Source organism: Pongo pygmaeus, chromosome 4 (genome assembly GCF_028885625.2).
Source record: "Pongo pygmaeus isolate AG05252 chromosome 4, NHGRI_mPonPyg2-v2.0_pri, whole genome shotgun sequence".
Lineage (NCBI taxonomy): Eukaryota > Metazoa > Chordata > Mammalia > Primates > Hominidae > Pongo > Pongo pygmaeus.
In genome coordinates, this window is record NC_072377.2 from 142,382,841 (window position 1) to 142,403,307 (window position 20,467).

The 20,467-nt window shown below is 38.2% G+C and overlaps 1 long non-coding RNA gene across 1 annotated transcript in view; it reads right to left on the bottom strand.

Moving 5' to 3' along the window:
- Positions 1 to 3,134: 3,134 nt before the first annotated feature.
- The window catches only part of LOC129037023 (uncharacterized), a 53,117-nt gene continuing 35,784 nt past the window's right edge, over positions 3,135 to 20,467 (bottom strand). The window contains exons 4-5 of the long non-coding RNA XR_008502718.1: positions 13,782 to 13,907; positions 3,135 to 3,250 (exon numbers count right to left, since the gene is read on the bottom strand). This is a non-coding gene — a long non-coding RNA (uncharacterized LOC129037023). The remainder of the gene's footprint in view (positions 3,251 to 13,781; positions 13,908 to 20,467) is intronic.

The window sequence follows — 20,467 nt, forward strand, 5'->3', positions numbered from 1 at the left end:
AATGAACACATGTTAAAGGTTTCATTTAACTCATTAAAGACAGATCCAGTAAAATGTTAAAAACTGGTACAACAGGCAGCCAGAAAACGCTGAAATGAATGTGTTAGTAAATGCAAACCCAGCTTCATGTGTGTGAGGAGTAGTAACAATTGCACCTTTACAAGACAAAATTCATTTGCATTTCTACAGATAAGAATAATTTGTATTACTCTCAGTTTTCTATAATTTTAAAGGACTTAAAATAGTTCAAAGAAATGAAAGGTGTAGAGCACTATAGAATCAGAAAACCTAAAAGGGTTTACTAGTCAATGCCTAGCATTCTGAAGGACATTTGGTAATTTTTTTTTTCCAAATTTCACAATTTCTCCTGATATTCCTCTGGCAATAATACACTACCATGGCAAATGGCCTCTCTTCTCTGGACTTCAGGTCCTCATTTGTTGTTGTTTTTTTTTTTTAAAAAAAAAAAAAAAAAAAAAAAAAACTGAGGAGTTGGATGACCTGAAGCTCACCTTGAGCTTTAACAGCCTGCTAAGAACCTGCTTCCAGGGGCCAGATGCTGAGTCACAGATTCCTACAGATTACAAGCCCTTTAAGTCAACAGCACTCATGATCACATCACATAAATTACTTCTCTAATGATAGAATATGCCATCCTTTGATGAGGGAGGCCATGTTTCTAATGAATCATCCTTAAACAATTTGCCTTTTTTTGCACTACTACTGGAATTGGGATAATACTGAGTTTTCCCAGCTTCTGTCATACACAACAAGCATTATTTAGTTTTTAAACAATTGGCTGAAACTAGAAAGAAGTAGTCTGGGGCTAAAAAACAAAACAAAATAAAGTAGGTAGCCTACATGAGATGCTAAAAAAAATACTGAGTTGAATGGCTTTTGAAATGTTTACACCATGTTCTATACACTTAATTTACTATAAATGTAGTAGGATTTTTTTTTTTTTCCTTTTGTTTGATCTGTTACTCTCCAGCTGCTCAGTACTGGGCAGTACAATAGACCCTCAATCAAAGCCTGCTATTTAATTCTATAATTTATAATAGAGAGTGGAAGTGTATTCTTGTCAAAAAAATTTTTCAGCTTATGCATGGTAAGATGAAGTTTCTCTATATTGGCTGAGCCTGCCTAATCCAAAAATCCAAAATCTTCAATGCTCCAAAATCCAAAATTTTTTCAGCACTGACATGACGCTCAAAGGAGCATTTAAGTATCAGCAAATATTCCAAAATCTGAAGAAAAAAAAAAATCTCAAACCTGAAACACTTCTGGTCCCAAGCATTTTGGATAAAAGGTATTCTTCGGCTTCTATGCTGGACCTAAATTCTTTTTATTGTATTTTAAACATATAGATCGATTCAGCACAATCAAAAGCACATCCACCAACAAATAGTGTATAAAAGTCTTACGTGTCTAAGAAAAAAATGTAATTTCACAATTTAAAATACCTCTCCATAAAGATCTACAACATTGGACAGATTCTCAACTAAAGCCAATGCTAAGATTAATATTAGATTTCCGAAATCAGTAAAATCGTAATTGTGACCCAAACAACTGTGAGCTATCTGGATTGAAGGGAAGGGCAGCTTGAATTTCCTTTAAATGCCAATACCAACATTCTTTACATTCCAGCTAAAAATGCTTTCCTTACCATGAGACTTTGGCTTTACCCTGCCTTTTATCTCCTCATTCCCATTTAGATTTGATGTACAATTATTAGTGGTTAATTCGGGGTCACATATTTTCTGTCCTGTTGGGAAGATGAGCACTTCTCAAGTGTGATAAATTGAAAGCTGGAACTGCATCAACTAGAGTAGAATAGGAAGACTCTTCCCCATCCTTTCCAATTTATACACTAGCCTCTTTGCACACAGCTGTCATTCCAGTTTATGCTCCTTCTTGCCAGAGAGCAGCGACCTGCCTCAAACACAGCCTTGAGGGGCTCTTTCTTTGGGGACAACAGGAGCAGAAAACCAAACAGACAACGTGGAGGCTGTGAGTATCTTTGAAACGAAGGCTGCTGGTTAGCTGGGTTTTCTCACATCATATTGATCCTACAGATGAGGAAAACCAAATGTTCTTAATTCCTTGGGAGCAGGACAGAGAATACAATCCTGATGATTTTAACTTACAGGAAACCAGTATAGTGGCTTCTTACTTCCAGTCTCAGGACCAAACACATTCATTCACTCACACACACATTCATCAATAAATACTTAACTAATGTCTATTATTTAAGAACTAAGCAAAATGCAGGAGAGGATTCAAAGATAGACTGGAGCTCAATATTTCCTGGCTCCAAACATCTGCAGCTGTTAAAGGTCCTGCACTGGGCCAGACACGATGGCTCACGCCTGTAATCCCAGCACTTTGGGAGGCTAAGGTGGGCGGATCACCTGAGGTCAGGAGTTCGAGACCAGCATGGCCAACATAGCAAAACCCCATCTCTACTAAAAAATACAAAATTAGCCGGGCATGCCGGTGTGCACCTGCAATCTCAGCTACTCAGGAGGCTGAGGCAGGAGAATCACTTGAACCCAGGAGGCGGAGGTTGCAGTGAGCCAAGATCATGCCATTGCACTCCAGCCTAGGCGACAAGAGCAAAACGCTGTCTCAAAAAAAAAATAAAAGTTCCTGGACTGCCCAACACTCCTCTTTTTGGTCAGTGTACTTCTGAGAAGCCAGTGCCAAGCTGGGTGAGTGGGAGATTAGAAAAAGCAGAAGTTTCCATATTTGTCCTTTCATTCTCTTCATTGCTACTGGGGCCCTTGACTCTGCCCTGGGGAGGCCAGGCAGAATCTGCTGCTGACTTTAAGCCTGGAAATGACAGACAGTAGAGAAAGACAAAGAGAAAACCTACTGATATAGCCAGAAGGAAAGGAAGAGTGTTGTGTGGAAAAAAAGAGAAGGGTAACGAAAAGAGAACAGTTAACAGCTAATCTCTACCAGGGATTATGGGAAGATTCTGACTCACCTTTTAGAGCTCAGCTCTGAAGACTGAGAGTCAATACCTACCTATGAAGGATCCCTAGAAGAGGAGACTGAATTTAAAAGTCTGTTGTGTGCATTATGCTGAACACAAGGAAAGGGGTGGAGACAGAATAAATATTATTGAATACCTACTGATCTCGCCTTCTATCTCACAGATTCAGTCAAAAAACAGGAAACCCAAGGAATTTGTTTTTGTGTGCTCGGTCTGTGGTTGAATTTTTTTCTTCCATATTTTCCAAATTTTCTATAATGAGAATGCATATTTTGTATAAATATTTAAATAAACTTTATTTAAACAAACAGAACAAACTTCCCAAACTTTCCCCAAAGAAATGGATCCTACTGTTCACTGCTGACTATATGGACTATGAAATCCCAGAACTCCCAGGGATCTTAGCAACAACTGCTGCCAGAGTCTCAATCTGTTGGCTTCTCTGAGTCTAGCAGTTAATAAGAGGATAAGAACATCTGCCTTCCTTACAGGCTTGTTGTGATCACAAGATAAACGTGTGAAAGCATTTTGTGAGCATCAAGGACTTAATCAGTGTGAGACAGTGTTATTCCAGTTAAATGCAACTTGCTCTAAAACTAAAAGAAAGTAGGTTCAGATATAAAGAAGGTAGGGATTTGCATGGATTTCCTCCCATTTTAGTTCACATGAGATCCATAAGTTAATTATAACTGGCTAAGGCTTTCTGCTCAGGACATTTGAAATAATAACAGAAAAGGAATTCAGTGATAAGAATCCTTAACTCCACATCAGGGAACCTGGATCACTGTGCAATCTTCAGGTCCTAGAGAACTGATTTCCTGAGATGCCTTCCCACCTTTCCAACTCTGTTAAAATCTGACCCCTTGGGAGAAACACTGATACCCAACTGACAGAAGAGAACTAGCAAAAATATATTTGAAGCAAGAAGAGATCAAATTATTTCCCCTGAGATTGACTCTGAGTTTGGTTTTGAGTTCTCACCTTGATGTACTTAGCTATCTCCTAGAGGAGTTGGATGGACTAACTAACTTAAACCTGGCAAGAAGCAGCAATAGGTATATCAGGACAAGGGCTAAGGACTTTTACTGACACTAGTTCATGGCCAAATCTATTTCTCATTCTGGCTCCTATTTACGCAGTGCATTAGGAGAACAGATGATGTCAACACCACCAGGCAGACAAGTTATCTCAATGCTCAGTTCCTGGCAGAAGAATCTGTGCCCTGATTTATTTTTAGTGCTTTTCTACCTTAGTAATCCAGTCAGCTGAAGAAGAGCCAGCAATCTATTCTTGGAGCACACCCATTTATTTATTCCTTAGCAATTAGCAATACATTTAGTCACCTAGGTAAGAATCTACTAGGAGTTTGGGGTCTCATCATTTGCAAACTTACAAAGACCACACAGGATCATTACCCCAACCCAAGTGTAAGTGTGGGCCTCACTATTTCATTAGTAGAAACCTTTTATTCAGGGAGAAAAACAAAGAAAGAGAGGCCGCTAACGAAATCAGGTATGCATAGCCTATCATTTTATCAGCAGGGTGGAGGTTAGGGTGAAAAGTAAGAACTCTACTTCATCTTTTATAAAATGTTAGACCTTAAGTTAAGGCACACATTTAGCTTATCATAAACTTCAAACTTGACTGTTGCTAGGAGTTCACAACGAACAGTTCCTTTTTACCAAGATGCAGAAAGTGAAATATCAAAAGATTAATCAGCCATTTCCACATCTTTACATTTGGATTTAACCCCAAATATTTAATTTTATTTCAATCTCATATAGCTTGTGAGGACAGATTTATTCAACATCAGCTGTCCTCATATTTAAAAGCTTCACCACAAAGATAAAATTAGAATCAAGTGAGGATCATATTCCTCAGCAAGAATTCTGCTCTATGTCCCACTGATGCCCCAAGCCACAACTGACAAAATCAAATACCAGCATTATTGTTGTTTTTCTTAGACACTTCCTAAGCAGCCATAGTATGATAGAAACTGTATAGATAACAAAAAGAGGCAGGATCACTAAACTCATAGAATTATACCCATGGGTACAAATTTATTTCCAAGGTTATTTATCAGCGAAGTGGGAGGAAAGTATGTACTGTTTGGACGGAGCTGGGAGTGACTGGGAAGTCAACTATCACAAACCCCCTTTTTATTGTTGGTACTTTCCACTTCAGGAATTTTCCAAACTTGGATGAGGCTCAAATTAGACTAAAGACTGGGTAAAGTACAACTGTTAACACCAAATGTCATCATCTTGGTATTAGACATTGGTGTGACAATGTATTATATTTTAAAAAATGAAAAAGAATCTCAAGATTTTAAACTATTATTTGTTGAACTATCACCTTTAATGGAGTCTAATTATAAAAATGTAGCTGTAAAAATACATCATTAACGTTCTGTGTTCAATTTGGAGGCATTTTACCAGAGGGGAAAATAATTCAGTTCTCAACAGGCATTTTACAAGAAGGGAAAGCAGAAGCAACCAATAAACACATAAAAGATGCACAGGCTCACTTATGACGAAAAATAAAGCAAGTTTACAAAACAATGGGATATATTATAAGAAGCATTGAGGAAGTTATTCTCAAATAACTACTGAGAATGTACCATTTAACAAAAGGGCAATTTAGCTGTAACTATTAAAATATAAAATGAATATCCTTTTATCCCCTGTAATTCCACTATAGTATGATCCCATTTGTGAAAAAAATAAAATTATATACAGAGCTGAATATGCAGATGAATTTTCTGTATAGATATACAAGAAACTGTTAATAGTAGAAATTGGGGATTTGGAAGGGTCAATTGTACCTTTCACTTTGTACCTTCGGTACTCTGAATTTTTAGAATTTTTGTCCTTAAGCATTTACTACTTTTATTTTTAAAAATATTTTTGCAGTAATAGGTTTATTTCAATTTTCAGGAAAATTCATTTGTGTGGATCACCCAAGTCCCTAAAAATGCCTTATGCATCAAAAGAATTAAATTATACTCAGTAGTTTTAGCACTGACTGTATTTTGCTATATCCTAAGTTTCTGACATTGGTAATTCCTGTATGTTCTGTAGAATAAGCCAGAACTCCATTCACTTACTAGGACAGATAACGAAGAAGGAACTTTTATTTTGAAAGTGGATTTGACCTCCCAGGATATATTTCTTCATACCTTGGTATCACGTCAATGATTAGAAAAGATTTCATGTCAGGCAATTATAAGTACAATACTCTGAGCACACCAAACTCCTCCAAGACATTCATACCAAATTCCCACAAGACATTCTTCCAAGACCTCTGGCCCCAGGTTCAAGAAGGCAAGAATGTCACACTGAGTAAATGGCAGGCAAGCATGTTTTGATATGTGAAAGCCCTCTGTAAATTACTAAATGGAACAGAAATTTAGATAGTAGAATGTTAGTATATTTTGTTGGGGCTACTGCCTTACCTGATCTCACCAAGCATCAGACTGGGTAGGATAACTATTTGAACTATCTGCATTGTGAAATTATACTAAACAGAAAAGCTCTCCATAGGTATAGGCTGATGTAGCAACTTTAATTTCATTCTCCCACTTTCGGCAGACCCTGTAGACAGGACGGACACTCCCTGATATTACTTTTGAGTGTGTGTTCATGTAGATTTAAAAAAAATAGACTTCAGGTGCATAATTAATCATATTTTTGTATTATTAACATGCATGGTACTCTTCTACTTTATTTACTGGTTCATTTCCTTATTTATTTTAATAATATAACAAATCCAGTGAATCAATTACTCAAACCCAAGAACTAGAACAATAACAATAATTCACATCATCTGTTTACTCCTCCCTTATCTCTTCCCCTTACTTTCCCCCAATTGTAACCACTATCCTACATTTTGTGTTTATCATGTCCTTGCTTTTTAAATAGTCTCATCAAGGATATATTATTGCATCTTAAGCTGAAATAGGATAATTAAGCAGAATGAATTCCTTCATTCACCATTAACATTACAAGGATCCTGCATTAAACACTCTAGGAAATACACAGATGCCTGAAATAGCAGAGGACTGTATTTGGCACTCAATACATTTTGATAAATTTGATCTAGAAATTTACCATATTTTATGACTGCATCCTTAAATAAGCAAGGGATTTGCGGGATCTCTTGGAATTTGGGCGGACTAAAGAGATTTGTGATCCAAACAACTCCTTATCCTCACCCAGGGACAGTCTGTAAAGCAGGTAGCTTCTCCATTGCCAGTGCCCTCCTCTCTCCTTCCTGCAACTTTTTCTCATTTGGCATTAAAGGCCAGGAGTTGAGTCTCTCCTACTAAATACCTAATATAAAACTTCTAGCACATCTGTCCTATACATGATGACAGATAAATCTCCCTTAAGTACAGGTCCTATCATGTCACTCTCTACCCAGTATAGAAAATTACAATGATTCTTTTACATAGAATATCACCTAAATCCTTACCTTGGCATTCAAGGCTCCTTGAGATCTGATCTTCCCTGTCAAACTGACTTGCTATTCCCTATGCATGCCTTACATTTTAACCAATGCTAAGACTTTATTCAGCTATTTGCCAAAGTGTAGTCTGTGGACCAGCAGCATCCATTTTACCTAGGAGTTTGTAAGAAATCCCAGACATACTAAATCAGAATCTGCATTCTAACAAGATTTTGGAATGATGCATATACATGTTAAATTTTGAGAATCACTGTAAAACTATCGAGTGGTTTTCCATGGTACTTGAGAAGCTGTTATTATTATTTCTTTCCCTACTGAATATATGAGCACTTAGAAAGCAAAAGATCGGCCGGGCGAACGGGCTCATGCCTGTAACCCCAGCACTTTGGGAAGCTAAGGCAGGCAGATCACAAGGTCAGGAGTTTGAGACCATCCTGGCCAATATGGTGAAACAATCTCTACTAAAATACAAACTCTACTAAAAATACAAAAAAATTAGCCAGGTGTGGTGGCACATGCCTGTAATACAACTACTTGGGAGGCTGAGGCAGGAGAATTCCCTGAACCCAGCAGGCGGAGCTTGCAGTGAGCTGTGATTGCGCCACTGCACTCCAGCCTGGGCAACACAGTAGGACTCCGTCTCAAAAAAAAAAAAAAAAAAAAAAAAAAACACAAAGCAAAAGGTTATCCAAATTATGTGCCTAAAATACGTTCTCTACACACCCATAATCCCAGCAGTTTGGTAGGCTGAAGCAGGCAGATCGCTTGAGCCTAGGAGATGGAGACCAGCCTCAGCAACAGGGCAAAACCCTGTTTCTACAAAAAAAAAAAATTAGCCAGGCGTTGTGGTACATGCCTGTAGTCCCAGCTACTCAGGAGGCTGAGGTGGGGAGGATGGCTTGAGTCTGGGAGGTTGAGGCTGCAGTGAGTGCCACTGCACTCAAGTCTGGGCAACAGAGTGAGAACCTGTCTCAATAAATAAATAAAATAAAATAAAATATCCGTCTAGCCATCAGAAACAAAGGAATACATTGAGTGGATACTTCATAAATATCTATAGCTTGACTAATTTTGTTCCTGATTTCAGCTAAAAAGGTAACTAAAATCATAATCTTTCACTCTATTGTCTGACAAATGAGATGCACCATATAGACATCACACCCACATAAACGCACATAGGCAAACACACATACACAGGGTCTTCTATAGACAGAATTTTTAACAGGAAAGCAACTTCCAAAAGAAAGTGATATTAAAGCCTGCCATGAAAATCAAAGCTGTTTTGAATCAACTGGACAAAATCCCTTTAAATTCCCTTTAAACTGAAATTGAGGGTCTATATGTACTTGATGGACTGTGAGGTTATGTGGGGCTCTAATATTCAATAATTCTGTGACCCTAGGGAACATTGCTTCTGCACTGTCCCAGAAGTGACCGTAGGGACCAGGGACAGCCCTGAGATTAAGTCTGAAGCTATAAAGCCTGACTGCCTCTCTCAGTGCTCTCTAAGTCCCAGCTTCTCTATAATCTCCCCAAAATGCTCCTGCTCTTCGCATGTATTTATTATCATGACCACTCGGCCCCCCAGCCCCGTTTCCTCTCACTTCAAACTGCCCCTTGCCTCCATGAGCTTGTCACTGTCCCCCTTCTCTCCCCCTCTGTGCCTCAGCTTCTCAGTCTCTCACACAGATCAATACTGCCAAGGTGGCAAGGAGCTAAATTAAACTGCACTAGTGGAAGAGGGTAAGGGAAAAAAGATAGAGTGCTAACCTGTCCCGATCACCCTCTTCCCCTCCCCTTGTAGAATTCATTTATTTTTTTTCTCTCTCTCTTTTTTTTTTTTTTTTTTAAAGATTCAGGGGTACACGTTCAGGTCTGTTACATGGATATATTGCGTGATGCTGAGAGAACTGCAGTGGGGTGTCATTATATCATTTTCTGTAGTGAGGCGGCTGGACCTAGTGAGAATTTGCCCTTTGGGTATTGTAAATAACTTTATTTCCTGAACATAGTTTCAGTTCTGTCTCTGGCAAGGCCTCCAATGTGAGTCTTGGGGCTTTGACCCAAAGCTATTTCACATCCAAAAAATTGAATCAACACATTTATCACGCATCTCTCTCATATTTTGGAAACAGATTTTTACACACTGTCTAGTTCAACTAACTGCAATACCACATATATCTTCTTATATATCTAAGCAATAAACATAGACCATTCTCAGAGTTAAGTTTCTGACCCAGTGTCCTGCATATGAGAAGGTTATTGGTGGAAATCTCTGTTTATATCCTTAAGAGAGTCCTGCTAAACCCAAAGCCTAGTTACAAAGTAGAACCACAATGAGATACCATCTCATGCCAGTTAGAATGGCGATCATTAAAAAGTCAGGAAACAACAGATGCTGCAGAGGATGTGAAGAAATAGGAATGCTTTTACACTGTTGGTGGGAGTGTAAATTAGTTCAACCATTGTGGAAGACAGTGTGGTGATTCCTCAAGGATCTAGAACCAGAAATACCACTTGACCCAGCAATGCCATTACTAGGTATATACCCCAAGGATTATAAATCACTCTGCTCTAAAGACACATGCACATGTATGTTTACTGCAGCATTATTCACAATTGCAAAGACTTGGAACCAACTCAAATGCCCATCAGTGATAGACTGGATAAAGAAAATGTGGCACAGATACACCATGGAACACTATGCAGCTGTAAAAACAATGAGTTCATGTCCTTTGCAGGGACATGGATGAAGCTGGAAACCATCATTCTCAGCAAACTAACACAGGAACAGAAAACCAAACACTGCATGTTCTCACTCATAATTCAGAGTTGAACAACGAGAACACATGGACATAGGGAGGGGAACATCACATACTGGGGCCTGTTGTGGAGTGGGGGGCTAGGGGAGGGATAGCATTAGGAGAAATACCTAATGTAGGTGACAGGTTGATGGATACAGCAAACCACCATGGCATGTGTATACCTATGTAACAAACCTGCACATTCTGTACATGTAGCCCAGAACTTAAAGTATAATTTTAAAAAAAAAAGAAGTTTGGACTTTAAGAACATGTGTAAAAATAAAGGTTCATCTAGACAGAAAAATAAAGAAAGTAGAATTTCAGGCTTTTCATTACAGCCTAGGTCCCCTTTCCTCTTATTTCCCAAGAAGTACACATTATGAGATTTACTCACACAGGTCAAGAAAGTACTTGAAGGAAGATCTCTCTGCTCTAGGGATGAACTGTGTGGATTTTATTCCTGGCTCCACGGCTTACTAGCCATGTGACTCTGGGCAATTTGTGTAAACCCTCTAAGCTCATGTTTCCTTTCTTGTAAAATGGGAATGATAATATCCCTAGATATTGGAGTTGTTGTGAGGAGTGAATGAGATTATGTATATAAAGTGGTTAGTACAGTGCCTAGGTGATTAACTCCATTTCACAGTTATTAAAAATTAAGGTCAGAGAGGGTTGTTGTGAATGACCTTTTTTTTTTTTTTTTAATTTGCAAAGCCCGCTTAATGCTACAGATTCTCCTCTCTAGGACTCTTCTACTTGCACACACCTCTAGCACATGACACAGTCCATGTGGGAGGTAACCTGACTCCCAGCTAATGACAGTATGGGGTCTTAGCTGTCCTTATGCACACAGTGTTCCTCTGGGCAATAACTCTGTGTGTATGTATGCACGGCTAACAGAAATGGAATAGCCCGTTTTAAAAATTGGGCATGACTTTATAACATAAAAACTTATGTACTAAATCCAGTGGCATCAAAAAGGACAAACAGGCTGAGAACAGTGGGCTCACACATGTAATCCCAACACTCTGGGAGGGAGGGATGGGAGGAGTGTTTGAACCCAGGAGTTCAAGACCAGCCCAAGCAACATAGCAAAAGTCCATGTCCACAAAAAAAAGTTTAAAAATTAGCTGAACATGGTGGCATGAGCCTATAGTCCAACTAATCAGGAGGCTGAGGAGGGAGGATCACTTGAGCTCAGGAGTTCAAGGTTTCAGTGAGCTATATTATTGTAATACTGCACTACAGTTTGGGTGACAAAGTGAGACCCCATTTCGAAAAAAAACAAAAGCAAAAACAAGACAAACATCCTCTTCCTATTTTAGGTGACATGTCAAAGGAAATAAAAGTTTGAGGGTTAAATATCAAAGTATCTTCTGCATTCAGCAAGACGTAAAAGACATCTAATTTCCCCTACCTCTAAGATGATGTCTCTGCTTCAGAATGCCACCACTGGAGAGGGTACCATTGGGGTTAAAGCAATGGCTCTTCCTAAAGACAAATGAAGGGGTGAAATGTGTTTATGAAGAAATGTGTGTCTTTAAACCAGTCTATCAGAGATTAGAATAAAACAAGTCAGTTTTGATGTGGGCTTGAGGAAGTGATAGGTTTGGAGGGCTAGTTCTAGAGGAAGAAAACACTATAATGTGTGTGTAGGAAAGGGTTCTGCGGAGGGGCAGACAGAAGAGGTGAGGAGAGCTTGCAAAATATAAACTATGTCAATCAGCAGTTCTGCCAAAAGCTGGATTTGAAGTTGTTTGTTGCTTCCGGGACAGGAAGGCTCTTAACTGTAGGCAACTTTTCTCCTGTCATCTCTCATCAGCATGATCACTACAGGTGTTAGAGAGTGAGACCCAGGAAGCAGTGTAGACTATTCACTTGGAATATGGGCCCCCCACCATCACTGTTCCTCTCCTTTGCCCTAGGGCTAGGTCAGTTTCAACATTTCACCCTCAAATAAGAAAAAAAGATCATAAACACAATCTTTAGCTAAATTTGAAAGTTCCCTAACAAAACAAAGTGAAAAGTAGCTTGCCACATCATTCAACTTTTTAATCTTAGTATTTGAACCCTAAGGCCTGAATTTTTTATAAAGAAGAATTCTACAAATTGGGTCTTTTAAAGCTAGTTCCTCTATTGTCACAAGAACAACTGGGGAAAGATAGTCTTTTAAGAGATGGTTCTTGGAACATTTTATTTTGGTGCCCTAAGCCCTCATGTGAGAAATCTACTACCAGGAGGTCACTATCCTGTGAGAAGCCCAAGCCACATGGAGATCCCTGAAGGATGAGACACCAAGTTGGGGAGTGGGGTGAACTGACAAAGGTGGCACAAAGGTGCCATGCATGTGAGTGAAGAAACCATCTGGGAAATGCATAATCTAGTCCCAGCTGTCAACACTTGGATCAGAGATGAACTGCTCAGCCAGCTCTTCTCAAATTCCTAAACTAAAACATTAAGCCACAGGAGAAAGACCATATGCCCCAGAAGAGCCCTCCAGTGAGCAAGATTTTAAAGATACGTCCCAGTTGTTTCTAATTCCACTAGGATTTCAGTATCAAGGGAAAGTAGTAACATTCATAACTCATGACAGGCATCATATCCTTTGATGGAGAAGCTGTCTGAGAAAGGCCATGAACAATGTGGACTTTGACAACAAGAAAACAAGTACAGTAAGGGTTGAGCTACATAGATATTCAAATAGAAATGCATCTTTTGTAACAACATCATAGAGTAAATGGTTTTATATAAAAATACAATTTAGATATAGGAACCATGAGAACCAGGACAGTAAGTATTCTAATCTAACATGGAGAGACAGATGATTAACAATGACAAGACAAATCTCCTCTTTGGCACTTCGTAAAATCAAAAAATTGGACAAAATATTGGGGACGAGACAAAACTCTAAATGTGATGAAGTAAAATTTCCAGTCTTGTACAAAACAACAGCTCACGCTTGACATCAGTTTAATGTGTTGAAAATCTTTTAAAAGTGATTTCTTTTTCCCAAAAGCAAGCAAGCAAGAAAACAAAAGGAACAGAGACCAATGTGAAGGCTGTATGCTAATAAATCGAGAGATATGAAATAATTAAAATCTACTTTTGTTAGAAAATGGTCTAGATCGACTGGGGAAGAAATAGTGAGATGCATCTTTAGAATCTCCCATGTATCAAGCTTCCTTAAGAACTTTTCAAAACTATCACCAAAATACTCAGTTGATGTCAAATATCATCATCTTCTTGAGCAGCTTGAGTATGTTCACAAAACAGATGCATTTATTTTTACAGGGACTAATATTACAGTCACAGTGGTGACTGTGGACTGACACAGTGGGCCATAGCAGAAGCTGGATTTGTTCAGAAACTGATGAAAACCATCTCATACACACAAAACTCACAACTCCTTTACTGACTTAGTTAACGTACCTCTTTCCTCAACTATTTGTTCTCCCTCCACCCCTGTTAGGTGTAATAGAAAATAAAAAATAGCCAGGTGCAGTGGCACACACCTGAAGTTTCAGCTGCTCCAGAGGCTGAGGTGAAGATTGCTTGAAGCCAGGAGTTTGAGGCTGTAGTGTGCGCCCATATGAACAGCTACTGCACTCCAGCCTGGGCAACATGGCAAGATCCTGTCTCTTAAAAAATAAAAAAATTAAAAATGAATAAAGTAATTAAATTGTTAAAATCTTTCACAATATCTGGTTATTTATGGACACTTTGAATTGATTATCTTTATGTGCATAAAGGTTACCTAGTATGGCATCTGTTACCAAATAGAAGATAAATAAATATGCAAACACTAAATTTCCAGCCTGTGCTACCTACCTAGCAAGACTCCATTTCTACAAAAAAAAAAAAAAAAATTAGCAAGGCATAGTGGCACATGCCTGTAGTCCTAGCTACTCAGGAGCCTGAGGTGGGAGGATCACTTAAGCCCAGGAGTTCTAGGTTGCAGTGACATATGGTCGTGCCACTGCACTCCAGACTAGGTGACAGAGTAAGACCCTGTCTCTAAAAACAAAACGAAACAAAAACACTAAATAATAAAATAGGCAAGCAAAAGAAAATAAATGGAACGGCACAATAAACTCTCCAACAAATCAAAATAACTTAATAACATTTTAAAAGAATGCAGAATTTAGGTTATTGTATGAATTTAAAATATTCTCACTAATGTGACATTTTAATACATTTAAAATACTGTACATTGCTAAACCTGCTTTATCTTACTTCTCTTTCCTCTTTTTTTCCTAATGAAGCTACTATCAAATTCTTCAGTTGTTCTCTTTTAAATAGATCTAATGTCCTATTTTTCAGACCACTGAACCTATATAATATCCATGAAGCTAGTATAACTCTGCAGACATCCTAGCTATTCAGGCAATGTTATAAAGGCATCATCATTGTTCATTTGTCTGATCTCTATGTGTCTTATCATCTTTCCAGGGTAAGATTGCCAAGGTCTTGGACTCTTCATTTGGTGGAGTCTAATTCTGTTCTCTTTACAAAGAGCTAGGGTTACACTCAGCAAAGGTTACCATTTACGTGAGACATGAAGCCGGCTAGCATAACTCATCACCAAAGTAAAACCCCTGGCTATTTTTTCGCTCAAGGACATCCCCAGTGCCACATAAAATCAAGAAAGAACACTTCAGGATAGGTCACACGTAGGGCCTGCATGTACTATGAACCCACACTTTCATTTTTATATTCTGGAGTGTGCTATTTTCAGAACAGTCAAACAAAAGGGTTTTTTTCCTTTTGAAAAATCTCCTTTTCTCTCCCCTAGAGGAAAATACATGAGAATCAAATGTAAGAGACTACAGTGGCTTTAGCAAGAGAAGCCAATATTTAAGGGTGAGCTTTCTTTTAGAAATTATTCCTTTTTGTGTTTGGCTTTGCTTTATCATTTACTCAAATTAGTTCTCAAAGATTTTTAATAAATAAATAATATTTTAAATTGTTTCAGTAATTTCTAAGACTCAGCTCATTATCTTTCAAACTTCTGCATTCTGAAGTGGCAGTCAAAGCCAGTGCCCTAAGTGCTGACTGCTTTTGCTTTAAGCACCAACGTTCATCTTTCGTTCTCTTATCCTCAGATGGAAATTCATCTACTCTGGTAATTCTGAAAACTGGAGATTTTAAAGCATGATCAGGCCTTGAGATTTTTTTTAAATGTTTAAAAATAGCAAATATTAAACCTAGAAGAAACCTTAGGGACCATCTCACTTCTGATATAACTGAGACCCCAAAGGTCTTGCCCAAATCATAACTAATAAACGACAGCCCTAAAACAGAATCCAGATTGCCTTAATCTTGAATTAGTGCTCTCTTTCACCATATTACTTGATCTTTCTATATTTTTATCCATTTCAGATACAGATTATATAACTCAGCAATATGCCCAAAGTAAGATTCAGGGCATTTCTTTGTTCCACTAGTCATCACTGTCTTTTTTATTGGTTGGAAGATCAGGGACAGGAAACAGGAAACTCCTGCTTGGCCTCCCCACTCCATGGATTAAATGGTAGCAGGGGCTGCCTGGTGCCTTGCCCATGAAGCTTGACTGTTCATGCTTAGAAGGAGGAGCATCATGAACATTAAGAAGCCAGGTACAAAGACCCTTCTCTTTATAAAGATTGAATTTTCTCTTTTTTGTTTTCATTAGCTTAAGGATATAGAACAATTTCAAGGTGGCAAAAGCCTGAATTCCACACACCACCAAAACTATTCTGCTCATCTTTTCCAGCTATTCCTTTGAGATGTGCCAGGAGCTTAGAGGATGTTTTATCCTCTTGCACCAACTGAACTTACACATTTACTTATAAGGTATGTTTCTTCCAAAAAGTTCCAGAAGTTTCATATATATTCTCTCATATGCTCCCCCCACGGGGGAAAGCATTTCATTTTTATTTTTTTGCCATAGCCAAAGTTTCCCTGTTGTTTCTAGGGTTTCTTTCCACAGTTTGACGCTTAAAGTTTAGACTCTCTGGAAATCACAAACATTCCCAAATGAAGTCTCAACCAATACTGCCAACAAAGCCAACTTATTCATTCAACAATTACTTATTGAGCATCTCCTGTGTGCCTGGCACTATTCCAGACACCAGAGATTCAAGAGTGAACAAAACAGACTAAATCTCCATCCTCATGGAGCTTACATACAAAATAAAAGTACCTTTTTTTTTTTTTTTTTTTAGATGGAGTCTCGCTCTGTCACCCAGCCTGGAGTGCAGTGGCGCAATCTCAGCTCACTACAATCTCCGCCTCCTGGGTTCACGCCATTCTCCTGCCTCAGCCTCCCGAGTAGCTGGGACTACAGGCGCCCGCCACCATGCCCGGCTAATTTTTTTGTATTGTTAGTAGAGACAGGGTTTCACTATGTTAGCCAGGATGGTCTTGATCTCCTGACCTCGTGATCCGCCCGCCTTGGCCTCCCAAAGGGCTGGGATTACAGGCGTGAGCCACCGCGCCCAGCCATAAAAGTACTTTTAAGTCCTTTTAAAAGTAAAGTCCTTCTGGGACTTTAATGGACTGTCTGGTAATGGATGTTCTGGTAATGGACTGTTCCCTTACTCACTGAATTCAGAACCATAAAACACATTCTAATCTAATAAAAGATTTTAAAAAATTACAGTCTCAACTATTCAGAATAATATCCACAGTTTTGAATTTATCAAGTAATAAAGAGTCCATTTGCTATAAGCCTGCATGGATTGCACTAGAAGACAAGAGACTTAGATTCTAATCTTGACTCTTCTACCAACAGATTGCATGACCTTGAACAAATAACATACTCTCTCTGAACCTTACTTTTGTTCTCCAAAGATGTAAGGCAAGAAGATTTCTCATGTCATCTCTTGGTCTGTAATCATAGGATTGGTTAACTTCACCTAAGATGGCTGGTGTAATACTAGGATTTACTGCCAAGGTCAAAAGAGGAGAGGAGGAATCCTTCTATATCAATTGCTTTTATTTGTCAGGTGGGGTTGAGGAAAACAGCACAAGGCAACATACACCTCCTAGGAAAATGTAGTATCTCCCTATGCAATAATCTGCGAAATCAACCAACTCCACACCTATGTGTTCAACAGTAGGCCAGACACTTTGTGGATGGGAGACATATTACATATTAAAAGATCCCTAATCTTAAGGAATTTCCAAAGAAAGTACATGATAATAGATGATTTAAAACAAAAGTGTATTATAGAAGTTCTGAGTTCACAAGAGAAGAAATATCAAGGAGGCCTAGATTAGTAACCTCTGAGGAAGGGTAGACTATCCCCTGAATCTCCATATAACAACCATCATCACAATAATAATAGCAGCTAACATTCATTGAGTGCTTGATATGTATCATATATAAATTAAGTGCTTTTGTAAGCTACCTAACCCTAGAAATAAACACTACTATTGTGTTTTTTTAACCGATGGGGATCATGAGACTTAGAGGGAAACGTAACGTACCTAATAGTAAATGCAAACAATCTGACCCCAGAGTATTCCACACCATCTAATGGTCATGGGCTGCTTGCCTCACCCTCAAGATAAAGGTACAAGCCACAGTATCTGGCACGCAGTTTAATGTTCCGTGAATGTTACTTAATGCCCTTCTCTATCCATCCCCCACTACCATTCATCCTCAACCCTCATCTCACATATATCCCTCATCTTTTCCAATTCTAAACATTCTTCAAAATTCAGTTGAAGGTCCACACTGACCTTCTTAGACCAATCAAGCTTCTTTCTCCTTATTTCTAGCACTTACTTCTCAAAGCCTTCCAGGTGATCATGCACTGTCTTGTGATGTCACTGGCATGATTTAATGTCTTATGACATTAATGTTTCTTATGTCTTATTATTAAGATGAACCTATATTATTATTCATCTTTTGCACTATTGAGCTTCTCATATAATTTAATTGTGTCAGCTAACTCCAAAATCCTTTGTGTTGTTCCTGGAGTCTTAGTAAAAAAGGCATCAGGAAGCATTCACCAATGCAAGAGTTTGACTGTGAAGTTTTCATTTTTAGAAAAATGATCCAAGTCAACCAAATGCAGCTAGCATGTCAAAGTTTGATTCCACCCTGTTTAGAGAATATGTAGATATAGGTTTTTTCTGTTTGTGCCTATTTTTAGACATAAAGGTAATCTATGCACGTTTATAATACTTTATCTCATGCATATTCACAGAACTGAATTTATCTTCTTCTGAACTACTGAGAATACTATCTGTTCTTTGAAAATGAAAAAACTGGCCAGGCATGGTGGCTCACATCTGTAATCCCAGCACTTTGGGAGGCTGAGGCAGGTGGATCACCTGAGGTCAGGAGTTCAAAACCAGCCCGGTCAACTTGGTGAAACCCTGTCTCTACTAAAAATACAAAAAAATTCACCAGGCATGGTGGCGCATGCCTGTAATTGCAGTTACTCAGGAGGCTGAAGCAGGAGAATAGCTTGAACCAAGGAGGCAGAGGTTGCAGTGAGCCAAGATCACACCACTGCACTCCAGCCTGGGCAACAGAGCAAGACACCATCTCAAAAAAAAAAAAAAAAAAGAAGAGGAAGAAGAAGAAAATGAAAAAACTAACTCTTACAAAAACAAAAGGCAGCTTCAGTTCACAGATTTATTTTAATCTTATGAATTTATTATAAAATACTATATACATAGGAAAGAGTTTATAGAATATATATGTACAGTTTAAATAATAATAAAAGGTACATTCTGTACCCACTATCTACCTTAACAAATAAAACATGAAGTAGCATTAGTAAGTCTTTTTACATCACCTAAATTTTAGTCTAAAGCAAATTAAGCCTGATACGGTAACACAACTTCAAGATGATAAAGGGTTTTTAAAGACTGAAAAAAGCCACCAAGTATTAAGAGATTATATATTGAGATTAGGAGGCGATTAGATAAATCTAGTTCTAATAATGGTACCAAACACTATACATAAAAGACTTTTAAGTGGGAACTAATTTTTTTTCATTAAAGCATTGTTGTGTAATGCAAACTTATGGCCTAAATTTTCTTGAATAGTTACAATTTTAGGTATTCTATTTCCATAAACCAATGACTTTCTGGAAATTACCATATTTTGTTATTTAGGCTCACCTACATCTTCCAATCGGCCTCTCCTACATGGAAATAACATAAAAGTTCTTTGTGGGGCCATGTGACCTAAATGTTGGTTTGAGGAAATAAATCATCATAGATATAGCATAAAAAAAGTATCAGGTCACAAGTTTAGGAGATCCTAACTCTAATCTCTATGAATTATTGGCTCTATAAGAGCCAAATCATGAATGAAATCCTATTCATGACTGCCACAAAAAGAATAAAATATCTAGGAAGACAACTAATGGGAAGTGAAGGGCCTCTTCAAGGAGAACTCCAAACCACTGCTCAAAGAAATCAGAGAGGACACAAACAAATGGAAAAATATTCCATTCTCATGGATAGGAAGAATCAATATGTAAAAATGGCCATACGGCCCAAAGCAATTTATAGATTCAATGCTATTCCCATTAAACTACCATTGACATTCTTCACAAAATTAGAAAAAAAATATTTAAAAATTCATATGAAACCCAAAAAGAGCCCAAATACCAAAGACAATCCTAAGCAAGAAGAATAAAGCTGGAAGCATCACACTACCCAACTTCAAACTACACTACAAGGCTACAGTAACCAAAACAGCATGGTACTGGTACAAGAACAGACACATATACCAATGGAACGGAATAGAGAACCTGCTGGCGAGGTTGTGGAGAAAAAAGAATGCTTTTACACTGTTAGTGGAAGTGTAAATTGTTCAACCACTGTGGAAGACAGTGTAGCAATTCTTCAAAGACCTAGAGGCAGAAATACCATTTGACCCAGCAATCCCATTACTGGGTATATACCCAAAGGAATATAAATCATTCTATTATAAAGATACGTGCACATGTATATTCACTGCAGCACTATTCACAATAGCAAAGACATGGAATCAACCTAAATGCCCACCAATAATAGATAAAGAAAATGTGGTACATATACACCATGGAATACTATGCAGCCATAAAAAGGAACAAGATCATGTCCTTTGCAGGGACATTGATGGAGCTGGAAGCCATTATCCTCAGCAAACTAATGCAGGAACAGAAAACCAAATACCACATGTTCTCACTTACAAGTGGGAGCTGAATGA